The sequence below is a fragment of the Hemibagrus wyckioides genome, linkage group LG22 (genome assembly GCF_019097595.1).
Source record: "Hemibagrus wyckioides isolate EC202008001 linkage group LG22, SWU_Hwy_1.0, whole genome shotgun sequence".
In the NCBI taxonomy this organism is placed as follows: Eukaryota; Metazoa; Chordata; class Actinopteri; order Siluriformes; family Bagridae; genus Hemibagrus; species Hemibagrus wyckioides.
This window is the reverse complement of record NC_080731.1, coordinates 5,646,691-5,666,666: the sequence shown is the minus strand read 5'-3', so window position 1 is coordinate 5,666,666 and position 19,976 is coordinate 5,646,691. Positions and strand designations below refer to the sequence as shown.

The following is a 19,976-nucleotide window of genomic DNA, read 5'->3' as shown; positions in this document are numbered from 1 at the left end:
TCTAAATGAGAAGGTTAATTCTGCATCAGGTGATAGAACAGGGTGAAAACTGAAATGACAAGCGCAGAATGCTTTTCTGAAGCGCCGTTAATGCTGCCTCAGTGTCTCGATGCTCCAGCCAAGATGTTTTTTCTTTTCTATTTTTTATTGAAAGAATTCACAAGAGCCTTTCTATCTAGTCTGACAAACAGTCTTTTTTTCAGGGTCTAAAGCCTCGAAGCAGCCCACCCTCTGTGAAATTGGGGTCTGTACCCCCCTCTTCCTCTTTCTAAGACAGAAACAAAAAGATTCTTTAATGAACAACAGAGAAAGGAGTCCCCATTTTTAAAGAAAAAAAATAGTGGAAAAGCAATTCACTAGGAGTCCCACTTGAACATGTGATACCGGGAGTAGTGTAAACACCGAGAAGGTAGAGGAGGAAAAGTACAACACTGAAATAGCACACAAGTTTTTCAAGCCTCCATGAGAGACTCTGCTTCACTGCTGGGGTTTTGTTCTCAAGATCAAAAAGCAGGAGACAGTGAAATGGAAAATAAAGAGAGAACAAGATGGCGAGAGGCAAATCAGACAAGCTCTCAAACAAGGCTGGAGGTTTGAGCAGCTCCCCAGGGTGTCAAAGGCGGAGAGGAGCAGTTCGAGACAAGTTCACCCCCCGTGGAGCCTTTCCTCACTGTACCTACCCCAGAAATGGAGCCATCAACATGTGTGGAAGGAAGATGGGCGTGGTTGATGGGGTACATCTTTGCATTTTGGCCCGACTGGGAGCTCCGTTTTTCAGCACCCCGCCCCTCCGCTAGGCCCACGCACTCCCTCTGTTACAGCTCATATGGCTGAGGCAGATTACCGCTCTCAAACGGCCCATTGTCATGGCTGTGATGGTATAATCTGGTTGAAGTCTGGAAGAGGAAAAGCTGCTGATGCAGCGGCATGGGTGGAAGATTTAAATGAAAGATTGTCTTGATTAGGATGGAGCAAACGGTTTGGAGATAAAACATCAGCCATAAGCTGCTGGCATTTATTAACAATATTTCAAGAAATAGCTATTATGAATCACTGAAAATTTCTTTCTTTTTCCTATTAAAAATATTATCAGTATGTCCATTAAAAAAACTGCTTGGTTTTGGAATTATGTGCATTACCCAAAATGGCTGCTTCACGTGTCCTATGTTCATTCGTTGAGTCAATTATTTAGATCCGAAAACATCCTGAATGGGCCTTGGACCTGTGTCTAAAAACAGTTCTTAGTGACCAAATTGCCAACGATTGTTAGTGTTTCAATCCTAAAAATAAAATACAAACCTACAAACCTAGATTTTGATGTGAGTCTCAGCTCATGACAATAGCAGCAAACATTTTGGAAGAGAAACAAACAATAGGTTTAGATATTTCACATCTTTAACATCTAACAATTATGTATCCCAGAACAGCTGTCTTGAATTGTCAGATCTGACATGTCTTCTAGCTTATTATTGCTTTTAATCCACTCAGTGTGCAGAAGGCGTGCGCCATTGCCGCGCAATTAACACGTGTAGTCACACATGTAGCTGAATAGCTGATAATTAATGTTAGTCATCGACATTTTATCAACGTTACAACGTTACTGCTATTAATTGCATCACTGAGCCAATGACGAAATCGAGACTGGGATACTGAAATACGACTTATCCGTATAAACCCGTAATAAATGTTAATGAGTCTAGCAACTAGCTAGGCAACAAAGCTGGATATTATATACCAGGACAATATGAGGAAATTTGCATATTGTGAATATTCACAGAGAAGTTCCTGACATTTATGGCAGTTTCCAAATGATGCTTCTGTTCCTACTGTAGCCTCTGATTCCTGTTCTTGGCTGAAAGGAGAGGAACCTGATGTGGTCTTCTGCTGTTGTAGCTTATCACCACGGCTGTAAAGAGTGGCTATTTGAGTAACCTTAGCTTTTCTGTCAGCTCCTAATAAGTCTAGACATTTTCCTCTGAGCTCACCGATCAACAAGGTACAGTGGATTTTTTTTCATTGTTGTCAAGTTCCCAGTGTGACCACTTCTTCTTTCCGGACCTGCCTGATCCATCCAAACACTCAACCCCTGGTTGGAGTCTCATCGCATGGTGGCGCTTACAGCTGCTGAGAATAGATCTGCGTGGACAGCCTGTGACCCAGGGGACTGCTGTGGATAGTTACCACTTGGAGACTATAACACCGTCTCTGAACTGCTGTTGCATCAGTCGGTTTTCGGCAGGAAGGAATTAGTGCAAAGTCAATAATGATCTCAGAAACTACACTGACCTATTAGTTCCTTGGTTGCTGTTGTAGAATGGACATTATTTACTCTTTGCTGTCACTCAAATGAGGATGAGGTTCCCTTCTGAGCCTGGTTCCTCTCAAGGTTTCTTCCTCAAATTATCTCAGGGAGTTTTTCCTCGCCACCGCAGCCTCAGGCTTTGCTCATTAGGGATAAATGTTAGAGATAAATAGCAAATTAACTTTAAACTTTATCTTTCTTTTTTTTTGTTGCTGCTTTGAGACGATGTCCCTCGTTAAAAGCGCTATACAAATAAATGGAATTGTTGTTGTTTCGTTTTTCACACCATTCTATGTAAACTCTAGAGAGTGTGTGAAAATCACAGGAGATAAACATGGTTCTGAAATACTCAAACCAGCCAATCTGGCTCTGGCATCTGTTTCACAGTTGAAGTCATAGAGATCATATTTTTTCTTCATTCTGATGTTTGATGTAAACATTTACTGAAGCTTGGGATGTGGGAGCTTAGTGGTTAAGGTGAAGGCTGTGAGCTCAAATCTCAGGTCCATCAAGCTGCCACCAAGCTGCTGGGCCCCTGAGCAAGGCCCTTAGACCCTCTATTTCTCAGTTGTATAAAATTAAATAAAATGTAAGTCTCTCTGGATAAGGGTGTCTGACAAATGCCAGAAATGTACCGTGAATGTACGTTCTCGACCTGTATCTGCTTGATCTTCTGCATCATACTGCTGACACAAGATAAACCGATGTAGAGCCGTTCCTATTAAAATAGTCAAAGATTGTAGACGAATAAGTCACGTCAATTTAAAATGATGATTGGAAATTATAATGTTATATTCGACGTGCAAAAGATCAAAAAGAATCAGCAGTATCATGCAATATATTTATACGAAGTACTCCGAAAAAGTCTTACTCATTAAACCCAAAGTCAGCTTATCTGCACAGCATGTATATCCACAATGTTTGGTGAATCAGCACTGTGTTGAGAGATTAACAGACAATACACTGAAATATGCACACTCCTTTAAGCCAGGCTCATTTACGTTATTCATATGTTCCACCCCATAAAAGCATAACTGCTATCTGCCTTCCAACAAGCATGAGGAAAGATGTGACATAAAACTAAAAAGAGGGATGATTTCCTGTGTTCAGATGACAAAAGTTCAGAAAAGCATAAAAGATTTGGCGAAGGAATGGGGTGAAAGATAGGAGTGTGGGATAAGAGAGAGAGGGGGGAGAAGTAGCAAGGAGGGAGGGATGGATTGAGGGAGAGAGAGGGAGGCTTTCCCACAGAGACGTCATGTTTGTGCTGCTTTCTTCTCGCTCTATCTCATTCACTCAGTCACACGCTCACAGTCATACCGTGGGCTGAACACACACACACACACACACATATACGCTGCTGGTGAACATTCAGCCAGCGTTCTTCTCTCTCTCTCCCTCCCTATCTCTCTCTCTCTCTAACACACATTCACACTTTATCTCTCACACACACCCAATCACACAGCCTGACTCCGAGCCACCCAAAGTGGCATTGCACGAGGAAGAGAAATAAATGTTAGAGCACAAAGAGGAAGGAAAGTGAGGGATGGAATACAGAAGGAAGACGTAAATCTGAAGACGAGAGCTCCGAGAGAGTGCGAGCACGAAGAGGCTACAGCGGGGACATACCTCACATCCGAGAACCCTCAGGTACGCTCTCGCTCTCATTTCACCTCAACACGTCACTCTCTCATCCCTCTCACACGGCAGCTCTTAACCCGCATGCAGCGCGTTTATAATGTTGTCTGCACCTTCACCTTATGTCTCGATTACTTTTTATCTCCGAAGTGAGCAGCACGAGATGTGAGCATGAGATTTTAGATGTTGTTATGATTCACTTTTAGAAGTGCTACTTACCAGCTGTGGAAAAACGATTTTTTTCTTAAAGCAGCTGTAAATGAAATTGTGTATTTTGGTTTTTGTGAGATCACGATCAGAGAAAATGGCTGATATGTTTTAAAGGAGATCGTACCGAATTTAGATTTTTTTTAAAAATTTCAGATTTAGGAACTTTGGGTTCTTTGAAAGTGAGGAGAAATAAACGAACACGCTCAGTATGAAAGTGTGTATTGTACATGATACCCTTCGGTGTGTGTGGACTTTTTTTGTGAAATAGCAGCACAAGTGTGTCGGTAATAAATATTTCTAATCTTTAAGTTAGAAACAAAGAAAAACGCGTGCAGTGTGTAGACTTATGGAGACGTTACGAACGATTATCGCTAAGAAACATTTCGCAGGTGCAAGGTTGAGCTGTCACATTGCCAACACAAATCATGCTGCTATATTTTAAAAAATGATTAAAAACTACCATTTCTATACTTTATACTTTAATTTTTTTTTAACCACATTTTAATATTATTTCACGTATAATATTTCTATCATTTTTTCTCTCTTCATATTTTTTTTTTACACATTGATGTGGAATTTTAGGATCTCATCTAATAAATCGGGTGGGTTTTTTTTTTTAATTAATAAATATTTAATGTTTGAAAGTATTTATTTAATCTTTCTCACAACGTTCGTACACAAAGTACCTAGTTAAAAACAGTAAAAAGTTTATATTACTAAATGAAATGACTGAAAAACTTCTGTTTTTACAATTATTTAACAAATAAAATTAATGAATTAATGAATTCATTAAAAAAAAATAATGTTGCAGGTTTGTCATGCAACGAGACAGGAATCCAGCAAAAACAACAAAAATAGTCATTTAAAACTATTTATCTTGAAAGTTATTAATGATGGTAATGTCTCACCTGATGATGTCGGATGGAAGGTTTTGGATAAAAATTGTTTATTACATTATTCTAACATTATAGAATTAAAAACATTATTATTATTATTATTATTATTATTATTATTATTATTATTATTATTATTATTAGTTTTTTCCCTAGTTATTTAATCATTGGGATGGGCGATAGGTGCGAGGGTCAAAACAGGGGTTTACACGTGGAAAAATTCCTGTCTACATCTGGAAAAAATAAAATAACGTGACCTTCTGAGTCTCCAGAACTGATTTCTTGTAGAAACTGTATCATATGATACAGAAGTCAATGCCATGTAAATACCAGTCGACTGTAAACATGACAGAAAAATTGCTCTCACCGAGTACTTGACTGACCAGAATCAGAAATGTTTCGCTAACCTGTAACGTGTTAGCTGTGACGCAACTCCAACTTGACTTCGATTTTTGCAGCTTAGCCGCTTTCTGCTCATCTATCGATAGCAGATGAACAGCTGGGTTGAATTACCAGAATCAGGCCAGTTTAGAGAGATAGATCGAGAGAGAGAGAGAGAGAGAGAGAGAGAGAGGTCAATTCCTTGCTCAGCCACGCTGTCAGGTTTCAGTTTTATCTCTGTTCCTCAGAGTACATGAGTGAACAAGAAAACAGACACTCAGACATTTTTTTTTTCTGGGTCATTGACTTCTTTCAGGGTCAATTCGGTGCTGCGGCGCATTACAGGGCGTCAGAGTTCTTGGAGGCTTTAATAAGATGGAGATGTTAATAAATATTGTCATTTATGAGCAGGGAAGTACAACAAATTCTATTTACTTAAGAGAGAGAGAGAGAGAGAGAGAGAGAGTTTGTGTGAGGCAGAAGTAAATTGTTGGTTCAGAGAGCAATAGCAGGAAAGCCTCATTAACAACCAGCACACGGTGTCGGGATTAACCGAGTCACCCGACACTCAGCCTTCAGTCTGAGGATTTACGTGTTGCATTACAGAACTTTCTCTGAACGATTTAAACACCGCCTACTAACAAGGAAAGACAAGTTCAAACAACCTGCTTGTGCGCAGTAATGGTTTTCTAATGATAGGTAGCGTGCAATGAATTACAGGCATTAAAGAAGTGCATTAAATTCACATGTAATATTTTACTGAACTGGGAGGCTTGAGCAGTCTCAGTACAGTGTGTCATTTATTACAGTTATTTCCTGGATCTAAAAATCCAAACATTGGGTTCCTGTATAAGTTAATTAAACAGCTTTAAAGAAGCGGTGCGTATTATTATTCTCTCTTCTTCAAGGTTAATAGCAGTAGTAATATTCATTAACCGTAACAACTGCCACATCCTTTACGCATCCTTTTTGCTTCGTTTAACATTGATTTTTACAGAAAATGAGTAGCAATGAAACGATCCGGCTCCTTTCCTAGAAAAATAAACAAGCCTGAAGCGAAGTGAAGAAATTACAGAGATGTACTTAATGCTGTATTGCAAATCATTTCTAAGTGCGCTTTCTCATATGCGTTGTTTAGTCCGTTTGACTCGAACCCTGTGCGCTCAGGTGCGGATGAAAACAACCGACACGACTCTGAAGTTCGATCATGGTGAGAAAATGGACTACCAAATATAGGAAGTTAACGCACCATGACATGTATTTTAGCTTGCAGCATTTTATTTATTTATTTATTTACTTATTTATTTATTTATTTATTTTAGTAGGTGAGAGCTGCTAATCTGAGCCATAAGGCACATAGTAAGCCAAAGCACAGAGCTGTATCTCTGCAGAAGTGCCTTTGTTGTGGATAATTAAACTGACAAAAAAAAGGGGGAAACTGAATGCGATGCATGATTAGATAATCATTTATTCAGCTGGCTCTGTGTTCTCCACGCTTGGGTGATTTTTTCCGAGTTCCATGCACACTTAACAAGCACATTGTCTCCTATTTTTGCCCTTCAGTCATCCTGTTTTTTTCATTTACATACACCAATCAGCCATAATATTAAAACCACTGACAGGTGATGTGAATAATATGTATTAGTTTCTTACAATGGCACCTATGACAGGGGTGGGATATACCACACAGCAAGTAGACAATCAGTTCTCAAAGGTGATGTGTTGGAGGCAGGAAAAATGGTAAAGATGGGAGCAACTCTGACCAGGGCCAAATTGTGATGTCTAGAAGACTCGGTCAGAGCATCTCCAAAACAGCAGGTCTTGTGGGATGTTTTCCCAGCAAGCAGTGGTTAGTACCTAGCAAACGTGGTCCAAGGAAGGACGAACAGTGAAGTCGTGGACACCCAAGGATCACTGATGCACATGGATTAAGACAAAGAGTCTCAATCTGATCGAGCATCTGTGGGATGTGCTAGACAAACAAGTCAAATCCATGGAGACTCGACCTCACAACTTACAGGACTTAAAGGATCTACTGCTAATGTTTTGGTGCCAGATACAACAGCTCATCTCCCGAGGTCTTATGGAGTCAACGAGTCACAGCTGCCTTGGCGGGGCAAATCGGTCCCTTTCGCAATTTCAGGCAGACGGTTTTAATGCTATAGCTGATTGGTGTGAAATGAATGAACTAAGCGAATGAACCGAACGTATACATTTGACTCGAAACGGGCAAACCTTTCTAAAAGGTTATGTATATTTGAAATCCTTTGATTATTAAAAGGTCTAGAGGCAATTTTAAAAACAGCAGAGCAGCACACTAATGTTGCAAAGTGACAAGAAGTAATAAAATGTTAGTTTTTACATGTTGCATTGTTTTTTCTGTCATAATGAAGTAATTAGAGTGGGAAAGCATTCAAATTAATTATCAATTAACATAGAATGCATAATGACTCTGGGTTAATGTGTCTCCCAAATGTAATTAAGCTGATCTAAATGAGAAAAGTGTACAATCCATCAACCTGTATTCAGTGTTTGTGGAAATAAGACAGAGCTTGAAAGCCAGGTACGTAAACAAGTCCAAAACTTTATTTTTCCATCGACTTTTTTTTTTTACATGAACAAGGACACACACACACACACCTGAAGCTGTTGGGAAGCTGGAGCGCTCAGATACCCCACTGACTGACAGATGGACTGACCTGGTGTTCCTCCTTGGCTTTGACTAGACGCTGAACATGAACGTAATACGACTAGAATGATCCATATGTTTCAGAACAGCACCACAGTCCGATCTCTTTCATTTGTCTAGCTCACTCTACGTGTTTTTTGTGCTAAATTAGAGCAGATGGAGCAGCACCATGGCACTGAGCATTGACTGTACCGGACCTTCTTTGTGACCTTGGTGAGCAACAAGAAGGCATCTTGTTGAGGCTTTTGCTTGTCGCAGTTGTGTGAGCACATTCCCTCATTAGCCGTACGATACCGAGCTCGAGGACCGAAGGGGGGTGGGGGAGGCGACGGAAAGCCATTTCAGAGCCATAAACTCTCAGTCGCAATCATGACCCCTGCTATGAGCTTAATGTCCCGACACAGCTCGTCTGATGGTGAAGTGAGAAGCTTCGGGGTGTTCGTAGCTGAGGGAGGCACGGCGGTCATTACGCACATTGTTGTGCTATTTCTGACAGACTTTGGCCTCTGAAAATGAACAAATGCTTAGAAAAATAGAAACATCTAAAGAAAACAAAGAAAAGGAAATTGCTTTAGGACCACAGTGTGTGCTTGGATAAATCATGTATTTGTTCGGTAAATGCCAAGAGCGTACATGCGTGAGTGTGCGGGTGCCAGAGAGAGATAGATTTAAGTTGTTTTTTGGGTCATTAGAGCTGAAAGTGGCCAGTTGCACCCAAATATAGGAGCACAGTGAGAGGCAAACTAGCAAAATAGCACAGTACAGAGCTCTGGGACAGCTGGCTAGGGGTGTAAACCTCAGGCTTCAATACCATACCATATGATTTTACTATTTTACCAAGGCAGAGAGTCGCTATTTGATAATACCACTGAATCTGCTTCGGAACGATCCTTATAGATTTTCATCCTCACTTGTTAAATCAATGCATTAATTTAAAAAACTGCCCCATCGTTCCATCTTACATCCTACGACGGGCCTTAAAGGAACACTCTGATGTTTTTCTTTTGACCCCAATCTGTGTGATGAACCCTGACAAGAATTTCTACACATTTCCCAGTAATGAGAAAACACCAGATAACCTGTCTATTTAAAACTAATTTATAACCAAGAGCAAAGAGCATTCTTCTAAAATAATTACAAAATGAACTCTAAATCTTTGTCTGCCAATACCCTGTATTTGGAGCACGCTAAGACCTTTAATGTAGTAATATAGAAAGTTACACTTTTACGGATCGTCCAAAAAAAAAAAAGGGGGAAGGAAAAACCAAAAAATTCAAATGAAAATCTAAAAAGGAGGCATGTGAACAACAACAAATAAAAAACGAAAGAAACTTTAACACCGAAACAGAGACAGCGTTTTGGACGAACCGCCCATTGACTTACATAATAAGAGTTTTTGAGTCAACTCGCTTTTTCTTTTCCCAGTAAAGCGAAACGTCAAAGTTCTCATATAGATGTGGCCCTTAAAGATTAAGTCCTAGAACATTGGAGTGTTACACAACGCTGAGCTGCACAGCATGGCTCAAGCTTATACAGCACAATCTGACATGATGCAGGATGACACGATCGAGCGCATCACAAAACAAAACAACACAACGCAGCTCAGCTCAGCGTGGCACAGCACAACACAGCAGGGCTACACAAAACCATAGCAGCACATCACAACAGCATAATGGCCTCCTGTTCTCCCTCCTGACTCCCACAGTTCAGACTGCAGCGGTGCTACCACTACACAAACGCTAACACAACTTCTGTTATCGCGTTGAAACAAAACACACCGACAGATGATACGGTTCCACTTTACAGTTTGGGGTTTTGATCCATTTTGGTTGTATTGTATGTGAGCGAAAGACAAAGACGGAAATTGTTTGAAGGGGAAGAATGTAAGCCAGTGTACATACTTTTGCTTTGTATTTTTTATGTACTTGTTCTACACTAGTGGATCTACTCCCTTATGCCATTCTGCAAAATCATACACTCCTAACTACCAAAAACTGCCGAGTGTGAAAGTTATTCTCCAACCAGACTGTGGTCCAGGGAGCCAATTTGTGTGACTTTTGAAAACTGTATGTTGTTGATTTTGATGTGAATCCGAGTGCGACCACACTGTGTGGACTTTTTGAATAAGGTTTTTTTTGGCAGGTTTTACACTCTAAACCTCTGAATTCTTGATATGTCGAGGACAAGCTGTAGCGTAACACAATAAGCAACACTAAGGAATAAAACTCTTGGAGGCGTGCTGTTATGGGAAAATAATCAAGAACAGAGTGGTGTCATTTGTTTAGAGTTACTGTTACAACCACCAAAAGTTCAAGATTTTCTTAAAATTGTACATTCTGAAATTCTAATATTTTTTTATATGTACATATTTCATAGGGCAGCACGGTGGATTAGTGGTTTGCACTGTTGCCTGACAGCAAGAAGGTCCTGGGTTGGAACAGGCAGGGGGCCTTTCTGTGTGGAGTTTGCATGTTCTCCCCGTACGTGCATGGGTTTACTCCGGGTACTCCGGTTTCCTCCCACAGTCCAAAAACATGTACATTAGGTTGATTGGTAATTCTAAATTGCCCATAGGAGTGAGTGTGAGTGTGTGTGGTTGTCTGTCTATATGTGTGGCCCTGTGATGGACTGGTAACCTGCCCAGGGTGTACCCCTGCCTTTCGCCCAATGTGTGCTGGGATAGGCTCCAGCAGATCCCCGTGACCCTAATTAGGAATAAAGACGAGGTAGACGATGTATGGATGGATGGACATATTTCATATATTTACAGTGGAACATGCATACAAATGACCTTACGAATTGAAATCTTTGCATCGCCATACGAAGCATTTTCGCCTTTCAAAACTTGTTTGCATCAGTGAAAAGCCAAGCAAAGCCAACCGAAACGAGTTTACGAAAAGCTGTTTCGAAAGAGTCAACCCACGATATATATATATATATATACAGTTTACAGTCTTTGTGAAACTTCTGTAAATCATCATTCCTTTATCTTCTTTTTAACTTCCTATGTGAAGAATTGGGGTTTGTGTTATTACTGCAAACTTCTCTGCTGAAATTGGAGACTGCTTCCAAAAATGCAAAATAAACGTATACTCAGCAATTATAACTATTTTACTGATTATGCTTTTTTCCTTTAGTATTAATCTTAGATTATGTGTACCATCCAGATCCATGTGAATTAGCCGAAACAGTAATCTAATTAAAACAAGCTGATTAATATAAACCTGTTATTTATCTTGTAGTTGGAACTACCGTCAAAGCCGACGTTATAGGAAATTGATCAATGCTTTCATAACCAATCAGATGACAAGGAATCATTCCTGGGTGCAGACTCAAGTGTAAAAGTGTAAAAGTGTAAAAGTCAGACAGCTTTACAGACGTAAAGAGATGACCGACTGCTTGCAGCCCTGCTTTAGGAATGTCTATAAATTATACCTATAAAACCTGACAGGTTGAATGTTCTAGGGACCAATAGTTCACGTTCTTAGAAGTCTGACGTTCGGAAAACTTTCTAAAAACCTAAAACTGTTAGTGGCATTTTCACACATTTGACAGCAGCAGTCTTTGGAGGAAACTTTTTAAAAGTTCTGCATAGAACAGGACAAGAGAGGGTTTCGTTATAAAAAAAAAAAAAACGGGAACCGGGTTTGGAAGGAACTCCGCTTAAGAGTAGAGGAAAACAAAGCAGAGGAGAAAGAGGAATGTTAATAAGAAAAGAACAACTTGTAAAAAGAGGAAAGGATGAAAAGGAGAGGAAATATAACTGATTGACATTGAAAGCTTATTTTGGAGAGCGGAAATGTGTAGGGGGAGGAGATTCCAGGACGTATCGATAGAAAAGACCTGGCATAGAAAACACAGAGACACAAAAAGAAGTAAAACAAAAAGTGGAACCAAACAAATTACCTCAAGATGGCAAAGTTGCTGAGAGACTCACAGATGCAAGAGCTAAAACACACACACACACACACACACAATGCCTGGCATCTGCTCCCAGTTTGACAGCACTATTCATCCATCTTCTAGACAACTCTCTCCCTGCAACACTAATTGGCATTGCAAGACGAGACTGGGAAATGCTTCTTTGGCACCAGCCGTTTCTCACCCTCCAACTGTTCGCTTCATCAAACCAGTTTCACCGTTATCTGTTTATTTTCCGAGTTAGCCGTCAAGGCCCATCAGCGGGACGTGATCCCTAGCTAGCAGCAGTAGACACAAATCAGTCTATTGTGTTTGCTCTGATATCAGGATTATCGATTGAAGTCGCATCTTTTTTTTGTGACCTGAAGTTATTCTGCTGGGAGTTTTTTTTTTCCACGCATCTGTCTTTCAAGAAGCCACGGCGTTGCTCTGTATGTCTAATTCGATGTCTCAATTCATCAGGGCTAATCAAATCTTCCCGACTAAACCGAATACTAATCTATACTGAGGAAACCAAAAAGGACATCCTTGTCTTATAAAAACATGGCCATATTGTGATGTGTTTTCATGCGCGTGTTTAGCGCTGAACTGTCAGACTGTTCCATTATCGTCACCATGGGCTTCATTTGGCTGTAACAAGGCGCCAACTGTGGCATCAGCTGTGGAGATGGTGTTCAGAGAAAGACCTACACGTGTCTTCTGTCTCGTTCCCTGAGGAAAACCACCTCAGCTGAGCAACTTCTAATGAACGCTCGTTAAAACAAGACACACTGAACACCTTGTGGAATGATAAGAGAAACAGTAGAAATGTGCTTTGGTGTTTTCTTCTCATTCTACCGGGTGTTTCTGAGCCATGCTGAGGTTTATGGTGCAGCTGGCGCTGATATTTCTGCCTTTTTATTGTGTAGCCTAAGCATTTTTTTTTTTAACTTCTGCCTCGTTTAGCGTTTAGTGCGAACATGTTTGTTACTTCTGCCTCATTTATCATACAAACATGCTCACATTTTTAGCTTAGTGTAATATATATGTATATATGCCTGGTTTTTTGTTTAGTGTGAGCGTCTTTGTTATATATATATGCCTGTTTTTTTGTTTAGTGTGAGCGTCTTTGTTATATATGCTTGTTTTTTTGTTTAGTGTGAGCGTCTTTGTTACATATGCTTGTTTTTTTGTTTAGTGTGAGCGTCTTTGTTATATATGCCTGTTTTTTTGTTTAGTGTGAGCGTCTTTGTTATATATGCCTGTTTTTTTGTTTAGTGTGAGCGTCTTTGTTATATATGCTTGTGTTTTTGTTTAGTGTGAGCGTCTTTGTTATATATGCTTGTGTTTTTGTTTAGTGTGAGCATCTTTGTTATATATGCCTGGTTTTTTGTTTAGTGTGAGCGTCTTTGTTATATATGCTTGTTTTTTTGTTTAGTGTGAGCGTCTTTGTTATATATGCATGTTTTTTTGTTTAGTGTGAGCGTCTTTGTTATATATGCATGTTTTTTGTTTAGTGTGAGCGTCTTTGTTATATATGCCTGGTTTTTTGTTTAGTGTGAGCGTCTTTGTTATATATGCTTGTTTTTTTGTTTAGTGTGAGCGTCTTTGTTATATATGCTTGTTTTTTGTTTAGTGTGAGCGTCTTTGTTATATATGCCTGGTTTTTTGTTTAGTGTGAGCGTCTTTGTTATATATGCCTGGTTTTTTGTTTAGTGTGAGCGTCTTTGTTATATATGCCTGGTTTTTTGTTTAGTGTGAGCATCTTTGTTATATATGCTTGTTTTTTGTTTAGTGTGAGCGTCTTTGTTATATATGCTTGTTTTTTGTTTAGTGTGAGCGTCTTTGTTATATATGCCTGGTTTTTTGTTTAGTGTGAGCGTCTTTGTTATATATGCCTGTTTTTTTGTTTAGTGTGAGCGTCTTTGTTATATATGCTTGTTTTTTGTTTAGTGTGAGCGTCTTTGTTATATATGCTTGTTTTTTTGTTTAGTGTGAGCGTCTTTGTTATATATGCCTGGTTTTTTGTTTAGTGTGAGCGTCTTTGTTATATATGCCTGGTTTTTTGTTTAGTGTGAGCGTCTTTGTTATATATGCTTGTTTTTTTGTTTAGTGTGAGCGTCTTTGTTATATATGCTTGTTTTTTTGTTTAGTGTGAGCGTCTTTGTTATATATGCCTGGTTTTTTGTTTAGTGTGAGCGTCTTTGTTATATATGCCTGGTTTTTTGTTTAGTGTGAGCGTCTTTGTTATATATGCTTGTTTTTTTGTTTAGTGTGAGCGTCTTTGTTATATATGCATGTTTTTTGTTTAGTGTGAGCGTCTTTGTTATATATGCTTGTTTTTTTGTTTAGTGTGAGCGTCTTTGTTATATATGCCTGGTTTTTTGTTTAGTGTGAGCGTCTTTGTTATATATGCCTGGTTTTTTGTTTAGTGTGAGCGTCTTTGTTATATATGCCTGGTTTTTTGTTTAGTGTGAGCGTCTTTGTTATATATGCTTGTTTTTTTGTTTAGTGTGAGCGTCTTTGTTATATATGCTTGTTTTTTTGTTTAGTGTGAGCGTCTTTGTTATATATGCTTGTTTTTTTGTTTAGTGTGAGCGTCTTTGTTATATATGCCTGGTTTTTTGTTTAGTGTGAGCGTCTTTGTTATATATGCCTGGTTTTTTGTTTAGTGTGAGCGTCTTTGTTATATATGCTTGTTTTTTGTTTAGTGTGAGCGTCTTTGTTATATATGCTTGTTTTTTGTTTAGTGTGAGCGTCTTTGTTATATATGCTTGTTTTTTGTTTAGTGTGAGCGTCTTTGTTATATATGCATGTTTTTTTGTTTAGTGTGAGCGTCTTTGTTATATATGCTTGTTTTTTGTTTAGTGTGAGCGTCTTTGTTATATATGCTTGTTTTTTTGTTTAGTGTGAGCGTCTTTGTTATATATGCTTGTGTTTTTGTTTAGTGTGAGCGTCTTTGTTATATATGCTTGTTTTTTGTTTAGTGTGAGCGTCTTTGTTATATATGCTTGTTTTTTTGTTTAGTGTGAGCGTCTTTGTTATATATGCTTGTGTTTTTGTTTAGTGTGAGCATCTTTGTTATATATGCATGTTTTTTTGTTTAGTGTGAGCATCTTTGTTATATATGCTTGTTTGTGCTTGTGTGAGCGTCTTTGTTGCTTCTACTTAGTTGTTTTTGTTTAGTGTGAGTATCTTTGTTATATATGCTTGTTTGTGCTTGTGTGAGCATCTTTGTTGCTTCTACTTAGTTGTTTTTGTTTAGTGTGAGTATCTTTGTTATATATGCCTGGTTTTTTGTTTAGTGTGAGCGTCTTGGTTATATATATGCCTGGTTTTTGGTTTAGTGTGAGCATTTTTGTTGCTTCTACTTAGTTGTTTTTGTTTAGTGTGAGCATTTTCATTACCTTTGCTTCATTTAGTTTGTTTGTTCATTTTGTTTGTTTTGTTGTCTTCAATGTGTGAGCATTTCTGTTTATTTCGCCTTGTTTTTTTTGTTTAGTGGGCAACATTTGTTACATATGCCTCATATTTTTGTTTAGTGTGAGCCTTTTTGTTATCTATACTTGTTTGTTTAGTGTGAGCATTTTTGTTATTTCTGCCTTGTTGTTTGTGTGTTTGTGTGTGTGTGTGTGAGCATTCTTGTTATCTATGCTTCAGTTTTTTGTGTGTGAGAATGTTTGTTACACAAGTCTCATGCTTTTTGTTTAGTGTGAGCATTTTTGTTTCTTCTGCCTCATTTTTTGTTTAGTGTGAGCATTTTTATTAGTTCTACTTCGCTGTTTTTGCTTAGTGTGAGCACTTTTGTTACTTCTGCCTCATTTTTTTGTTTAGTGTGAGCGTTTGTGTTACCTATGCATTATTTATCATTTAGTGAGCATTTTTTGGTACTTCTGCCTGGTTTATTAAGTGAGTATATATGCTTAATGTGAGTACTTTTGGTTTATCCTGCTAAGTAAATATATACATTTATGACATTTGGCTGATGCCCTCATCCAGAGCGACATTTTTTATCCCTTAATATTTATTGCTCAAGGGCCCAGCAGTGACTGCTTGGTGGTCCTGGGATCAGAACCTTCTGATCAGTAGATCACTTCTGACTCATTTATTATTTACAATGGGTATTGTTGTTACTTCTGTTTGGGTTATCTTGAAGCTTGAGTATTTGCTTACTCCTGCCATATTTATCGTTTAGTGTGACTATGTTTATTACTCCCACCTTGCTTTTGTTACTCTTGGCTTAAGGAGGTTCTGGACCATGGATGTTAATAATAATTGAGTGATGCACAGGACAGATGTAATTGGTGAAGGTGAGACGGGTTTAAAGTAACAGAACAACCCACTGGGACATCATTTTGTAAAGTCAAAGCCAGAGTTTTTATTGCTAACATTAAAGAGAACTTGCATCACAGTTTAATAATGATTAGATGGTCTCCGGAAACACATTGCTCTAATTTTATGGGCTGATAATAGAAACATGCATGACATCGAATTTTCGCTCGTATCACTTCGATGCAGGCGCCGGTGTAGCAACAAGTCCTGATGTCACTTCTATCCTTTCTGCCATATTTTCATATCCAAACATGCAGCTGTTCCCTAAAGGAAAGCATATAACCAGTCATCCGTTATGCCACGCTGACCTTACAGAAGCTCTGGGGCTCAGTGGTGTTTGGTCATATTGACCAGTTTCATCTAACCTCCATCTGCCATTCTCACATCTTTACCCGCCGTCCCTACTGTGAGACAGATTATCAGCGGCACGGACCCTCACTCCAGCCCAGACCATATTGATACTGCTATCACAGAGCTATATAGTCGACCCACTCATGTGTACACACCACACACACACACACACACACACACACACACCAGATATATATACAGTTACTGTGTAGTACTCAGCCTCTTAGTCACTATCTTATATTCACTTTCCTTCTTCCTCTTTATCTCTTGCTCACACACACACACACACACACACAGAGAGAGAGAGAGAGAGAGAGAGAGAGAGAGAGACAAAATACAAAACACGAGCAACCTACAAGCCGCAGTTTAAATCCTTCACCCTGCAGCTTGACAGCTTTCAGGTCTTCATCTGTCAGTTATTCTAATGCAGAGTGAAAGATGTGATGATATCATGGATTATGATGTATGGTAGACTTCAAAAGTCTTCCCAGTTTACCAGGAACTGTTTTCATTTCTGACATTATTCAATCTAATACAAAAATGATATGAAAACTATTTCCTTTCACTGGAACTAAGAGGTTCGGATGTTCCAGCATGACAATGCCCCTATGCACAAAGCCTGTATTCAAGATTCAAGATTCTTTTTTTGCCACTATACTGAGTACAGCAAAATTAGAGCAGTCCTTACAGTGCAATTCTCATATAATATGATGCAAACTATGCATCCATTTTAATAAAAAAGAAAGTGCAGTCAAGACATTAGTGATGTCAATTATTGTAATGACGTATACTGTATAGATTAGTATGTCAGTACTATTTATACAGATATAAATAAGTTATTTCACAACAAATGGGTGAGATGCTCAAGTATCCACAAAGCTTTAGTCATATAATGTGCTTATTTTTAAAAAAATTCCTGACAACTGAAACAAATTGAGGATTTTATGTATTTCATTTAACTGGTAAGTAACAGTCCAGGCAATCCTCATCATCTGACCATCTAGATTTCAGCAGTTATTATCCGGGAATGCTATAAAATTATTATTCCTTTCTGGCTGAGAAATCCTTGTCTGAAAATAACATTCTCATCTTTACACTTAAAAAGTGTCCTCAAGTAGCAGAAGCCCCTTATCCAGAGCGACTTATTTATCATTTATCTCATTTTTATACAACTGAGCTGGTCGAAGGTTAAGGATCTCGCTCAAGAGTCCATGTCTTAACCACTCAGATACCACTTTTCCTTTTAAGCGCAAGAGTTTGTACACCCGATGTTTTTCAACTGGAGAAATTTACCTTATATGGAAACGCAATGGGAATAGTTTGCAAAAGTGTTTTCTCATAAAGCGTGATTTGAAAAGAAGTGGTAATATGAGAATAGTTATGTTTTTTTCAGTATTAATGTCTTTACTAGAGATAGCATGATACCAGTTTTTCTTCATAAGTGTCAGTCGATATCAATAACCTCATCAATTCCATAGCAAATGTAATACAGATAATAAAGTATAATCTACAATCATTATAAAATCCACAAAACCAAAAAATACAGTAAAAACTCTTTATATATAAACTGTAAATGTTTTGAGGGTTTTATGGAACAGAAATATTTATATATAAATATTTCTGATCCAAAAAAAACCCCCAAACATTTACAGTTCAAAATAAAAATTTTATTATATTATTTTCCATTTATTTCAGGTTTGGATTGAATTTTTTCCCTCTGATTATCCAATCCACCATTCTTTTTTTGCCACTCTCTGGTCTTGAATATTGTTCTGGTGCCATCTCTAATCTTTACATCCACAATTTTGGGGAACATCTTTGAAACCTACCACACAAGATCTAAATTTGATTTCTTTGCCTTCATTTTGCCCCGGACACAAAGCACTAGACATTTGCACCCAGCCGTGTGTATCGTCCTTACATAATGGTTCTTGGTGCAGGACACACATTTTTAGAGCGAAGTGTAATTGTACATTTGTTACTATGAGAGAGAGAGAGAGAGAGAGAGAGAGAGAGAGAAGAAATGATGAAGAAATAATCAGATCTAGAAAAAGGTTTCTGTCTTTCAGGTCTGTGGTGGTGTAGCTGGGGATTTGTGTCACTGTAATTCAAATAAAACTTTTGACTTTTATTACTAAATTAGTAACTTGAAATATAAACGTCTCATTTGTATGAATGCAATTCACATTTTGTCTTACGTTTGTCTTTTTTGCTGACTTTTGCCCGAACCATTATGCTCTTTTCATTAAAAATAACACTCTTTTTCAATTCAATAAATAAAAAATAATATACCATTGATTACAAACATCATTTTAACTACGGCTTGGATGTGAATAAGGTGAACGAGCAAAGTGAAGGAGTTCACAAGCCGCAATAAAAATACAAAAACCCGGGAACCCCTGGTGTGATGACAGAGAGGCGGAGTAACGTTTTATCTTCTGTCTCCTTTCTTTGTCTACTACAGAACTGAATTATTTGTCTGTCACTTTCCAAATCTGTCTCTCTTCTCGCCGGCTCTCTCAACCGAACCGGCGCATACAGGAGTGTGAAAACTGAGCAAGTGATAACAGACGGACATGTGTGCAACATGCAGGAAGCTTCTGCCATACTCAACAACTCCATTAATTAGAGCATACCCCCAATACTCTCTCACTCTCTCTCTCTCTCACACACACACACACACACATCCCCTGGCACTAGATACCCAGCCTACCCAGAGTTACCCCTCCCCCAGCCTAAACACACAGACAACCCACCACCACCCACCACATCACACACACATGCAAACACAGAGCCAAATTTCTCATTACTGATGCAAGAAACGTGCAAAAGGGGACTTTTGAGTGTTTGATGCGAATGACCCAGATCTTCAAGCGCGGGTGAATGAATGAGGTGGAGAGATAGAGAGAAGAGAGACAGCGCCTGACAAAGTGGGACTGATAAAGGGAGTGGGAGACAGCATAGGGAGGATAGTGAGGAGCTTCATAAAGAGAGTAATTTGAAACACAGCTGGGCGTCTGTGTGCAAAAGGCCATGTAGATTCGGTGCGGGTCAGCGTCTCGAGCGTACACTGAGACAGGTCTTTTATAGGCTCCAACAGAGAAGAGCGTCTTATCTACAGAATACCCCGCCTTTCTCTCTTTCTCCCTCTTATACTCTCACCTCGTCCCTTTTTTCTTTCATTATCTCCCTCCTTCTGTCCTCCTCCTGCCTTCCCTCCATCTCTAAGGTCCCACACATGCACTATAATCCTCCGTTTATTGTGTGACGAGAGGAGAGA

General features: G+C 38.8%; 1 protein-coding gene across 1 annotated transcript in view; it reads left to right on the top strand.

Annotated features, from left to right (window-relative positions):
- Positions 1-3,591: 3,591 nt before the first annotated feature.
- hs3st1l2 (heparan sulfate (glucosamine) 3-O-sulfotransferase 1-like 2) overlaps positions 3,592-19,976 on the top strand; it is a 28,752-nt gene continuing 12,367 nt past the window's right edge. The window contains exon 1 of the mRNA XM_058374808.1: positions 3,592-3,952. The gene's annotated coding sequence lies outside the window, so the exon portion shown is untranslated. The remainder of the gene's footprint in view (positions 3,953-19,976) is intronic.